This window comes from Typopeltis vanoorti, chromosome 5 (assembly GCF_054136105.1).
Source record: "Typopeltis vanoorti isolate ZY-2024b chromosome 5, IOZ_Tvanoo_1.0, whole genome shotgun sequence".
Taxonomy (NCBI): Eukaryota; Metazoa; Arthropoda; class Arachnida; order Uropygi; family Thelyphonidae; genus Typopeltis; species Typopeltis vanoorti.
In genome coordinates, this window is record NC_143553.1 from 92,726,669 (window position 1) to 92,739,584 (window position 12,916).

Here is a 12,916-nt window from a genome sequence, read left to right on the forward strand (position 1 = left end):
TATCTGTAATGAGCGTTCTTTGGGAGTGGGAGATTTGTGAGCAATTAAGCTTGCTCTCTGAGGGCAGTTGTGTTAGCTATGATCGGTTGAGAGAAGAATAGCCTTCGGTCTTTTGTGTTTGTAGTAATCAGTCTCGTTGTAATTGCCAGCTTGTACTATTGGTGGGTTTTTGAGTGTGAACTTGACTTCACGAAGAATTTTTCTGAAAGATCACGAAGAAGGAGGAGATGTATGGAGTGCCGGTTTCTAGGTGAATCTGTGAATTTCTGACGAACCACGGTGCATCCAGGATCATCCTAAGGCATTTATTTTGGATTCTCTGTAATTTTGAAATGTTTGATCTTGAAGTGTGACTCCATGCTGGTGAGGCGTAGGTAATGACTGGACGTATTACCATCCGATAAAGAAGCAATTTATTATGTAGGTTCAATTTGCTCTTACGGTTGATCAATGGGTAGAGCTGAGCTATGACTTTGGAAGATTTGGAGCAAATGAGATTGATGTGTTTGTTGAAAAGGAGTTTCTTATCCATCAATACCCCAAGATATTTGGTCTCTGATTGCCATGGGATCTTTTGACCAGAGAGCAGGATGTCTTCTTTGATACAGATTTTTCTTCTTGAAAACATTATGGCTGAGCTTTTGAGGGGGTTCACTTGAATCCTCCAGTTGGCGAACCAGTTTGCTAGCTCATTGATACTTCCTTGGAGTCTAGTGATTGCTAGGCGAGGGCTAAGTGATCTAGCTAGAATAGCGGTGTCTCGGTTCTTGGTGAGGTACTCCCACCAGAATTTTGCGCCTTGAAGAAACAATTCCGTTGAGTTTTACTTGCATGTATCTTTCATTGATATATGAATATATGAGTTTCACTAGTTTAATTGGGATATTGTTTTCAATTAGTTTAAAGATAAGGCCTTGATACCAGACCTTATCAAAGGCCTTGGCAACATCCAAAAACACAACAGCAGTGTGAAGGTGCCAGTTAAAACCATAAGTGATATGTTCTGTTAGTCGGTGATTTTGTTGCACCGTGTTGTGAGCTTTGCGAAACCCAAATTGCTCATTTGGGATTATTTTCTGTTGGTCCACTGCTGATTGTAGTCTTGATAGGATGACCTTTTCTGTTACTTCACCAAGACAGGAAAGAAGACTGATGGGCCAGTAGCTTTGGGGAAGTTGTGGGTTATTGCCAGGCTTTTTCAGAGGTATAATGTCCGCGATTTTCCAATCTGTGGGAAAGTACTGGAATCTTAAAATGGAATTGGTAATATTAACTAGATGAATTATGGCTTTCTGTGGGAGTAGCTTTATTATTCTATTGGTAATGCCGTCAGGGCCGGGGGCCTTTTTATTCTTCAGATGGGAAATAATATTTATTATTTCAGTTGGAGATCTGGGGGTGATGGTTTCTGAATCATCCTTAGGCTGACTTAGTGCATTTCTAACTTTACGATGAACTATGTGAATAAGATTGACATTTAAATTTGCATAAGATGGGTTGCAGTGATTTTCCAGATTGTCAATTAGGGCTTCTACTTTTTCTTCATCTGTGTGTGCAATTCCAAGATCGGTCTTTAAAGGAGGAAGTGGTTGTCTTTTGGTACGAAGAGATTTTACAAACTTCCACATGGAGTTATCTTCTGGGTTGATTTCTTTGAGTTTGGTTTCCCATTTGGAGTTCCTGTGGATCTGGAGGGCTTCTCGAACCCGTCTGTTCAAAGTGTTTAAGGTTGCTTTGTCCTGCGGGGCTCTAGTATTGTGATATCGCTTTCTGGCCTTATTTTTGGCCCTGATCAGGTCCATTATCTCTTCTGGGATCCAGTTAGGAGCGTGGAAGACAGTGGTTTGAGTGATTGATGCTATTGCTGAGTTGATTTGCCTAGTTAAATTGTTTACAGCTTGATCTATTTCTTCTTTTTTTACGAATGACGGGGGAGGACCGATGTGGACTGGGAGAACCTTAGAGAGCTTGTTCCATGGTATGAAAGAATGATGGGGAGAGAGCTGATCTTGAAGTCCTAATCTGAGTAGGATATCATTATGATCTGAGTTAAGCTCTTCTATTGTCTCCAGCTGATATTGATATTTGATGTTTCTGAGGATAACTATGTCTAATACATCAGAACTTCCTGATGGGCTGCAGTGTATGGGCTCAGTGGGTCCAACTACTATTGATGAGTTGAGTAACGTATAGTTGAATCAGGTACGGCCTTTGGAGTTGATTGACGAACTGAACCAGGCCGTGTGTTTGGAGTTTAGGTCTCCTGCAATAATTATGGAATCCGTGGAGCCGAGGATGGAGTCTAAGTCTGCTGTCAATAGTGGGATACCCGGAGGGTTGTACGCTGCGTAGATTTTGAGTTTGCCTGCGTTATTAGTGTGCACCTCCACACCCATCACCTCAAGGTTTAGAGTTTGGGGGTTAGTCAGTACGTTGTGGCTTAAATGATTTTTGATAAAAATAGCTGTGCCACCTCCACTAGAGTTAAGTCTGTTTGTCCTGTATAAAATATAGCCTCTTGGTTTTGAATTGTTTGATGGTCTGAGGTGGGATTCACTGATCAAGATTATGTCTGGATTGTATCTTTTTGCAAATTCTTGCAGCTCGAAAATTTTATTTGTTAAGCCATTGGCATTCCATGCTGTTATCATGAGAGAATTTGGTTTACATTTTTTAAACATTATAGAGAGCTGTTAATATGGATTGGGTTTCTAGGTAGAATCTTTTTCTGGAGGATGGTGAGGTGCTTGCTTTGCTGAATTCATGCTGCATTGTTGCAAGTGACGAGGTTAAAGCTGATGTGAGATTAGAGCTTGTTTGCTCTTGTGATGAAAAAGTCTAGGTTCTTACCGCTTCCGCATATGATTTGGACATGGATGAGAGTCGAGTGCCTTCCTGTGTTGTCGAATGTGAGATATTATGATCTGGAGGGAGAACTGCTTGGTTGTATGTTGTGTCATTGCTTGTAGGAACGTGGCTAGTTCTTGTTGATCCACGGTTTTTTTGGATGGAAAAGGCAACTCTTGTAATTAGAGGGATGTGGTCCTCTACAGTTGGCACAACAAGCAGGTGTGGATCTGGGTTTTGTGAAGGAGTTAGTTTGGCGACCCTCACCGCATTTTAGGCATCTATATGCATCTTTGCACAGTTTTTGGGCATGCCCGAACCTCTGGCATCTGTGGCACTGCCCTGCCGATGCTTTCTTCCTTAGAGGTTCGGTTGTAATTTTAAGCTTACAAATGTCCGTAACTTCATAGATGCTTTTTTGTGTGTTGGAGATTTCGACCAACACCAGTGGCATTGGTGTTTTATCTGACCTCAACATTCTACTCACTTTGGTTGGAGTCAATCCTTGATTGATGAGGTCAGCTGTGATATCATCAGTTGTGATACCCTCAGCCACTCCTCTTAGAACTACTTTTAAGTTCTTCTCGCTAGATAGCACAAATGTGTGGAAGGGCAATTTAGAGTTGTCAAGCATTTTCGTCATCAAGCGATAATCAGTGACAGTGGTAGGGTGGATCTTTACACCCTCTTCAGTATGTCTTGCCCAGGAAAAATTGATATTTTGTTCTCCTAGGGATTTTGAGACTGAGGTCCATTTGTCTTTATCTCGAAGGATGACTGGAGGGACCTTTTCTTTTCTATCTTGGGTGGTCTGATTTTGTTGAGTTGTTACATCATCTTCCATTCCACCTTCCGATGTTCTGCGTCTTTTATTAGAATGTTCTTCATGAGAACAATCGAACTGTCGGGGAGTCTTTGAAGGTGGAACAGGTGTAATGTCCTCTTCAATGTCCAAATCATCATCTTCAATGTCATTTACTTGAGTGAAGAGATTCAAGCAACCAGGATAATCTGTTTCAAATTTCTTTAGAAGGAATTTGAGAATGTCAAGTGACATATCTTTGTTTAACTGTTGAATGGCGTCTTTGATATCGTTTACATTCTCCATTCTTGAATAGGTATAAAATATTTACAATGGCGAAGAGAGCAGGCTAGGGTCAGAAAATTGTATCAAAAGTGAAAGTCTTACCTCGTATTCCGCAAACAAAGCAGATTCAAAATATCTAAAACTCACTAATCACCACTTAAATCAAAAAACATTCTTCGCAAGAACAACCATCATGCGAGACTCATGTGGAAAACAATATAAAAAATAATAAAATATAGTACTTCCGCTTTCGAATAATGAGTTTGATCTCCGTTGTATAGCTCGAACGAGACATACGACAAGAAACTATGTAGATTTTCTGGGTTTCTGTACGCTCTTGAGGAGAATGAAAAAAAAGTTCAAAACAAGTTGTTTGGTCAGTGAAACTCTAAGAAAGGGAAAAAATATTATCTTCTTCCTGACCCCAATTAATGCGACACTGAGACTATTAGAAAAATGTGGAGCAAGTTGCTAACCTATTAATGCTATAGCTTTACGAAATTTCTCTTTCTTAGAGCAGACATGATTTGCTTTTCATGATTTGGGTTTATTTTCATATATTATATTTACGGCTATTTGCCTGCTTCTGTTTAGGAGTGCCCCAGTTTAAATCCATTGGCTCTTTTTCTCACGGATTCTTAGAGCATTGTAGATGTATATTTATCAATAAATATATGTTTCATAGAGGACAAGAAATTTGCGCATACCTTTTTCTGGGTGTTGTGGCTCTTCTTCTTTTGCATTGTCCAAACTACTGTGTGTGTGGGGGGGGGTGGCAAGTGGGAGAATTGAAATAACAAATGGATAAAACACGGGTTTTTTTGAATAACATATATATACATATATATTATAAGGGATGGACGGAGCGTTTTTTATATATTTATATGAGGTGGGAAAGGGTGAAAGGGGTTGAAAACCTCTAATAGCAATTTTGGACAACGCAAAAGAAGAGCAACAACACCCAGAAAAAGGTATGTGCAAATTTCTTGTCCTCTATGCAACATATATTTATTGATAAATATTCATCTACAATGCCCTAAGAATCCGTGAGAAAAAGAGCCAATGGAATTTAAACTGGGGCACTCCTAAAGAGAAGCAGGCAAATAGCAGTAAATATAATAGTTTGTTAAGAGGAGTAACATGGGATTTTTCCCAGAAATAATATCCAAAAAAAAAAAAAAAAAAATCATCTAACGCCATTTTATTCCCGTATACGGGGAGTAGGCGAGGCCATTTAGCCCTATCTAACTTAATATCCAGAAATAATATCCATATTTTCATATATTTTATATCAATGTTTTTATTCTTTCTTCCAATTCCTACTACCTAATATTGTTGTTTTATTATTATTATGTTTAAATCATTAGGAAATTACCTTTTAAAATAATAGCAATAATAATAATAATTAGCCGTACCACCAACTTGCAGCTGGAAAAATCGTCACAAGTCACGTGACGGTTTGTTTATCTAGATACTATTTTCATGTGTTCAGTTAATTATTTTGGCCCGAGAGCTTTAAAGCTCTTAACGTCGATGCTAAATTCAAGTGAATTTGTGTACATACAAAAATGACTTATTGTGCATTCAAGCGTTAGCTTATTACGAAAGTTTTGCAGCATAATGGATCGTTTTATACTTTTCGTTCTGGAAAGCCTGATTTTCACTAAACGTATACTTGAAACAGAAGGTAAAACATTTAATTACTTTTTTTTTTTTTTTTTTTTTGTATATACTGTATTTGCAGAGAACAGAGTTATGCAGTGTCCTTAAATATCCTTAGGTTCTCTTTCACTTGAGGTGAATTTCGTTACTATTAGAAATTCAGTTTATTCGATTTATTTGTTAATTAGCTGTATTTGAATCTTCTGCGAAGAAAATATAAAATAATAATGAGTTGCTGTAACTCACAAGCTTTCATATAAGTTATCATTCTTAAAGTATTGCACCATTTTAATTGATAAAATGCCATGCAAACAATAATTCATTATGGATTTTATATGATTCCCTTGATGAGTTCTTGGAGGTGTCAAGTAATAGTAATATGCATTATTACTATTACTATAGTGGGATAGAATGTGTAGGTTATAGTATGTTTAGGAGGGACAGAGAGAATAAAATTGGGGGAAGGGTGTTATTGATGATAGCTGATGAACTACAGCCAAGGAGAATTGAAGAATTGCAGGATAGTGAAAGGAGCTCATTTGAGGCTATTTGGTGTGAGATTGATACTGGCAGAATAAAATATACAGTTGGGTGCTGCTATAGACCAGGTGATGGAATAGATGGTGGAGATGGTATGCATACTCAAATTGATGAAATGAGTGGAAGGAGGGTAATTATTATGGGGGATTTCAACTATGGTAACATTGATTGGAAGGAGGAGAGGACACATGTGAGGAAGGAAATGGATTTTATTCAGTTATTAAGGGATAACTATCTGAAACAGCATGTAATTGAAAATACTAGGGGTGTGAGAGTGCTTGACCTGGTAATAGTATCTGAGAATTTGACTGTAATGAATATGACCATGTTGCCACCTATTGGTGAGAGTGATCATAAGGTCTTGACCTGGGAGGTGGCTAAAGGTGTGAAATTTGTGATTAATACAGGGTATATGTGGAATTACCATGCTGGCAAGTATGACAAGCTTAGGAGATTGCTTGGATCAGTGCCATGGCATGTACAACTGCAAGGGCTGGACGTCGATAGAGCATGGGAAGTGATCAAAGAGCATTTACAGGAGGTTATGGCTGATTGTATACCTAAGGTCCGAATAGTGAAACAAGGAGGGGTTAAATGGATGAATAACACCATTAAGCTTGAGCTGCAAAAAAAGAAACAACTGTGGAGGGAATTTAAAGAAAGGGGTGATCTGCAGGCACACGAACGGTATAAAGTACAGGCCAGAAGGGTAACGAGTGTGGTAAAAACAGCAAAAGCCGATTATGAAAGGAAACTAGCTATGCAAGCAAAAGAGAATCCCAAACAGTTCTTTCAATATGCTGCAAGCAAGGAAAAAACTGTACACGGCAAAATGATTTTAAGGAATGACGATGGTAAACAGTTCACTGAACCAGTCGATATAGTGGAGTTACTGAGCGCACACTTTGCAAAAGTATATCATCCAGGTGGTGACGTTGAAAAAATGAAGGAACCATTAGTTTATATGGGAATTGTGATGAATGAAGTGGAGGTGAATAGTCTATTACAGAACCTTAATGTGAATACATCTGTGGGATTGGATGGTATACCGGCACGGGTCTTGCATGAAGCGGCTAATGAATTATCAGTGCCCTTGACCATGTTGTTTAATCTGAGTCTCAGGTCTGGCTTAGTCCCGAAGGCGTGGAAAGAGGGGAAAATAGTTCCACTGCATAAAGGAGGATCCAAGACTATGGTTGCAAATTACCGACAGATCAGCATATCAGGAGTCGTTGTCAAGGTCTTGGAGAAAGTAGTCAAGGGAAAAATGCAGGAATGGATTGATGAAAATGAGATACTGTACAGAGGACAGCATGGCTTTGTGAAGGGTAGATCATGCCTCAGTAACTTGCTCAAGTTTTATAACAAGGTGACGGCTGAACTGGATAAGAGAAATGGTTTTACAGTGATACTGCTGGACCTGGCAAAGGCGTTTGACAGGATACCACATGGAATTCTAATCCGTAAACTACAACATATGGGAATGGATATAGGGTTGGTGAGATGGATAGCTGGGTAGTTGATGGAGAGATATCAAAGAGTAGTTTATTCAGGAGTAGAGTCCAAAAGACGGCTTGTGACTAGTGGTGTGCCGCAGGGTTCTGTTCTTGGACCACTGCTGTTTAATCTGTTCATTAATGATATAGGGAAGGGTCTAAGTGGGACAGTTCATTTGTTCGCTGATGATGCAAAGTTGGGTAGGGCGATAGTGAATGCAGAAGATGTCAAAGTCTTACAAGATGACCTAGATAGATTGGAGTTCTGGACTAAGGAGAATGGATGTCAATTTAATGTGACAAAATGTAAGGTTATGCATTTCGGAGTGAAAAGATTAGCAGCAGTATACCACATTGGTGGAACTGTACTCCAAGAGATTGATGAGGCCAGGGACTTGGGAGTGTTGGTGGATAGGGAGATGAAGTTTAGGGGGCACATTGCGAAAGTAGCTAAATCAGCTCATCAACTCACTTGGTTGTTGAAAAATACCTTGACGAGCAGAGAAAAACAAGTTATTGTACCTCTGTACCGAGCCTTGATAAGACCTCATCTCGACTACTGTGCCCAGATTTGGTCACCTCGGTTCCTTCTTGATGGGGAGGAGGCGAGTGACTAAGATGATAGCAGGTCTATGGAATGAACCATATGAGAACAGGTTGAAGATTTGTTGGTTGCAGAAACTAGTTGATAGACGGAAAAGGGGGAGACATGATTGAGACATTCAAATTGCTAAAAGGATTCTATAGGATTAATTCAGATGATATTTTTGAGATCAGGACTGGTGGTGGGAGAACTAGGGGACACCCATGGAAGCTGGGCAAGTGCGTGGTTAGCAGGGGTGTTAGAGCTGGGTTCTTTACTTTTAGAGTGGTAAATGAGTGGAATAAGCTGCCAGAGTCTGTTGTGGGTGCTATGACAGTGAGCGAGTTCAAGGCAAGGTATGATAGATACTGTGAGAATGTTGAACAGCTGCGTGAACATGATGTTTAGGGCCTCCCTCTATGAGTCTAAGGACTCCTGGAGTAGCCCGTGGTGGTGGTAATAATAATAATAATAATAATTATACATGCTTATGTGATTATTTAAAAATGGGGAATGGTTAAGATAGTAAGTGTAGAGGTTTAGGTTGCAGAACTTTTTTTTTTTAAGTCGCCTTTACTTTACTTTTGTTTTGGAAGTATTTATAAATTTCCAATGAAATCGTATTGATAGTTGAATATTCCAGAAGCAAAATGCTATTCAGAATATTTTGAGTTATAGTTTCTGTCAAGGAAAGTCCTCCTAAAAACATTTTCAGACAAAATAGTCCAAGAGTGGAAAACGTACACAAACACTGGTCGCATAGCTTTAGTTGCTTCATATGCAATTCTAACTCACACATTGTTTCAAGTGATAATTTCTTATTCTTCACATTATTTTCAAGTTTTAATAAAGCCACTTTGCTCTGATGACAGATGCTAATATTGGTTGTAGCAAAATTCTGCAGCTAGATGTCATTCATCAGTCACTGCTTGCATACATGCAGAATCATTTTATAGTGATGGGGAAAATGTGTGTAAAAGGTTAGTGTTAGAACCACAACCAGATTTTGACCTGAGGCCAAGCTAGGGAGTGCATTTGAGTTGATCACAGTAAATCATAAGTCATAAAAATCTTCAAGTAGCATTTCCAAACAGGAAGACACATTATGATATCATAAGTGTAATACACAAAACTCTAGGTATTCTTTCTAGTCTTTATTGATTCACAGGACTCACTTTTTTTTTGCGGCTACCATCCATGAAAGATTTTTGTAAACCTATAGTATTCTTCCTGTGGATGGACTAGAGATTATTTTTTCTTGTTTTTATTAATTTTATATATTTTTTGTATTTTTTAAATAGTCAAAAAACCCTACTATTCAGACCAAACAAACATGGAACTTTTCAGGCTTCCAGTAATCTAGGTAGTAGCTTGAAGCCGAACAGGCCATAGTATAATATAGTACCTGCCAACCTTACCCTTGAACTTATTCAGCTTTGGGGTGTATTCACTATCAACTCTAGCAACACATTCATTTTGCTCACCAGTATCTGTGCAAAAAAAGAAAAAGCTTTTGATTCCCTTACCTACATGCTCCTTGTATAGCATCCATGAATGGCCTATCATTTTATGCAGTATTTTTTTTATTTATCTGATAAATTCTCTTATGAGCTTATACTTCTCAATCATATCACTTCTCCTCCTATCTACCAAGCTCTATAAAGCATATTTCCCCAGTTTGTCTTCATCTTCAGTATTCAATAGTTCAAAAGAGCCTTAATTGCTCACTTTTGGACTCTCTCAAACGTTTCCTTATCACCTAGATATCCAGATGACAAAGTCTGCACATGGAAACACAGCATGGCCTTATACAGTAAACATCATCAGCTCTTTATACCCACATAAAGAAATTAATTTTTTCTCCTGGATGCTGTCTCTTGATTTATATTTCTATAATTAAATTCACTCATACTTAATCAGCCTTCTTTTATTGCTGAATCAATTTGTCTAAACATTTCCTAGTTATTACCACATATTTAGTCTTAAAGCAACATCTTATAAAATATCTCCCCATCTTTCTCTGACTTTATGCAACTGCCTCAAAGCTACTATTTTCTTCCTGCATCTCCACCTTGAATCACATTTTTTATGCTGTTATAAGCACTGCATTTCCTTCTTGCTTTCAAGAATTGAGGAAACCACCATACCCATATGTTTCTGGTCCTATTAATACATGATCCTTCTCTCTTTTTCTCTTAAAAGCAGCCTCTCTAAGTGACACAAGTGTAATTATTCACTATTATACAGTTCTTTTTGTCCCTCATATTCATTTCATGCATTCACAGACTATATTTGCTTTTCTTCACACAGCTCAGATAACATACTTTGCTTGTCATTTCTACGTATTACTATCATATCTATTATTAAGAGAGATCTCTAGGGAGTCAGAGACTCATCGAGGGAGGCCACATACTACACACCAGCTATCATACTTATTCTTGAATTTATTCACACTGCTTGTACTCACAACATCCAATGGCAATCCATTCCAATCACACACCACCCTATGAGAGAAAAATCTAGTCCTCACCCCCTTTCTTAGCAGCCTTCATTCTCAGCTTCCAAGGACGCCCTCTCATCCTTTCCCCACCCTCCATAAATTGAAAAATTTCATCAATTGAAATCCTGTATGACTGTTTCAGAAGTTTGTAAGTCTCAATCATATCTCCCCTCTTTCCCCTCTTTGCTAGTGTCTGCAGTCTACAAATTCTCAATCTGTCTTCATACTCAGTATTCCACAATCCTGATATCATTTTTAATACTCTCCTTTGTACTCAAAGGAGAGTATTAAATATATCAGAATGTATCAGAATCATAACAAAAAACCAGGAGACCAGACCTGCACACAATAATCCAAGTGAGGTCTTATCAAGGCCTTGTAAAGAGGCAAAATAACATCCTTATCTTTACATGTGAATGTTCATTTTAGCATTGCAATTATCTTTTGAGTTGTTAAACACACCAAGCAATTTTATAATGTAGGTTTTAATCCTTTTTCCCAAGTGAAGCAAACAGACAAATAAGTCTGTTTGCTTCAGAGAAGGTTTGATTAAGAAGGTTAAATAAGGTAGGTGTGAGATGGATGAATAAAGAGATTAAGCATGCGATACAGAGAAAAAGGGCATTGTGGAGGCAGCATAAGAGAAGTGGAAGTAACCAATTTCATGAGGTCTACAAAGACCAGGCAAGGAGGGTGACTTGGTTGGTGAGAGTAGCTAAAGAGAGGTATGAACAGCAGTTAGCTAATGGAAGCCAAAAAGAATCCTATGGAGTTCTTTCAATATGTAGCCAGCAAAAGACAGAATGATTATGGAAGGTTGACATTGATTGGAGGAAATGGGATAAAGACAGCTGTTGCAGAATGTGTGGTGGAGATACTTAATGAGCAGTTCATAAAGATATTTCAATCTTGTGAATGTGACTTCATGGAGAGATTAAGGGCAGTTGATGATGGGAAGGAGAGACTGACTGTAAGTGTGCAAGAGGTGTTTGGGGAGTTGAGTAAACTAGATTTAAATAAGGCTGTGTGACTTGATAATATATCACCGCGTATTCTGAAGGAATGTGCCAGAGTTGACACCTGCCTTGACATATTTTTTTAATACGAGTCTTGTACTTGGTCAAGTCCCTAAAGAGTGGAAGGAGGGCAAGATTGTGCCACTTCATAAAGGAGGTGATCGAACTCAAGCATCAAACTGTAGGCCTATCTCTGTGTCAGGTGTTGTGGTTAGGTTGTTGGAGAAGCTAGTGAGAACTAGGATCCAGAGTTGGGTTGACAACAATGATATAATCTTTGATGGACAGCATGGATTTGCTAAAGAGAGGTCATGTTTTAGTAATCTACTTACTTATTACAATAAAGTGACTGCTTTCTTGGACAGAGGAGAAGGATACACAGTAATATACTTGAATTTCACAAAGGCTTTTGATAGAGTACCTCATGATAAGTTGACAGTCAAACTAGAGCAGATGGGGTTGGATATTAGATTAATACATTGGATTGGAGACTGGCTATCTGATAGGTATCAACAAGTTGTGTATGGGGGTCCGATATCCAGGAAAAGGAAAGTCACTAGTGGAGTGCCTCAGCGGTATGTTTTAGGGCCATTACTGTTTAACTTGTTTATTAATGATATAGTTGAAGATTTGGATGGAGATATTCAGTTGTTTGCAGATGATGCAAAGTTGAGACGAACCATAAAGAGTAGTGAAAATGTTGTGGCCTTGCAAGAAGACTTGAATAAATTGAGCGATTTGGTAAGCAAATGGGGATGTGAGTTCAATGTTGCAAAATTTAAGGTTTTAAAATTTGGAAAACAAAGATGGGATGCAGAATTTATGCTTGGTGAGATTATATTGTTGGAGGTAGAGGAAATAAGAAATCTGGGGATGATAGTGGATAAGGATCTAAAATTAAGTGGGACATATCGCCAAAATTATGAAGACAACGCAAAGACTTCTGGGAATGATGCGGAGGACACTGATGTAAAAGTAGGGAAATTCTTGTTCCATTGTATAAGGTTTTGATTAGGCCACACATGGACTATTGTGCCCAGATTTGGTCACCAGGTTTTCAGAAGGATGAAGAGATGTTGGAAAGGGTCCAAAAGGCTACGGTAGTTTCTGACCTCTGGAATGTTGAGTATGAGGAAAGATTGAGAAGATGTAATTTGCAGAGTCTGGTGGAGAGAAGGAAGAGGG

The 12,916-nt window shown here is 38.5% G+C and overlaps 1 protein-coding gene across 1 annotated transcript in view; it reads left to right on the forward strand.

The window, feature by feature from the left end:
- Positions 1-5,166: 5,166 nt before the first annotated feature.
- The window catches only part of LOC150106653 (transmembrane protein 184C), a 200,380-nt gene continuing 192,630 nt past the window's right edge, over positions 5,167-12,916 (forward strand). The window contains exon 1 of the mRNA XM_090393251.1: positions 5,167-5,621. The gene's annotated coding sequence lies outside the window, so the exon portion shown is untranslated. The remainder of the gene's footprint in view (positions 5,622-12,916) is intronic.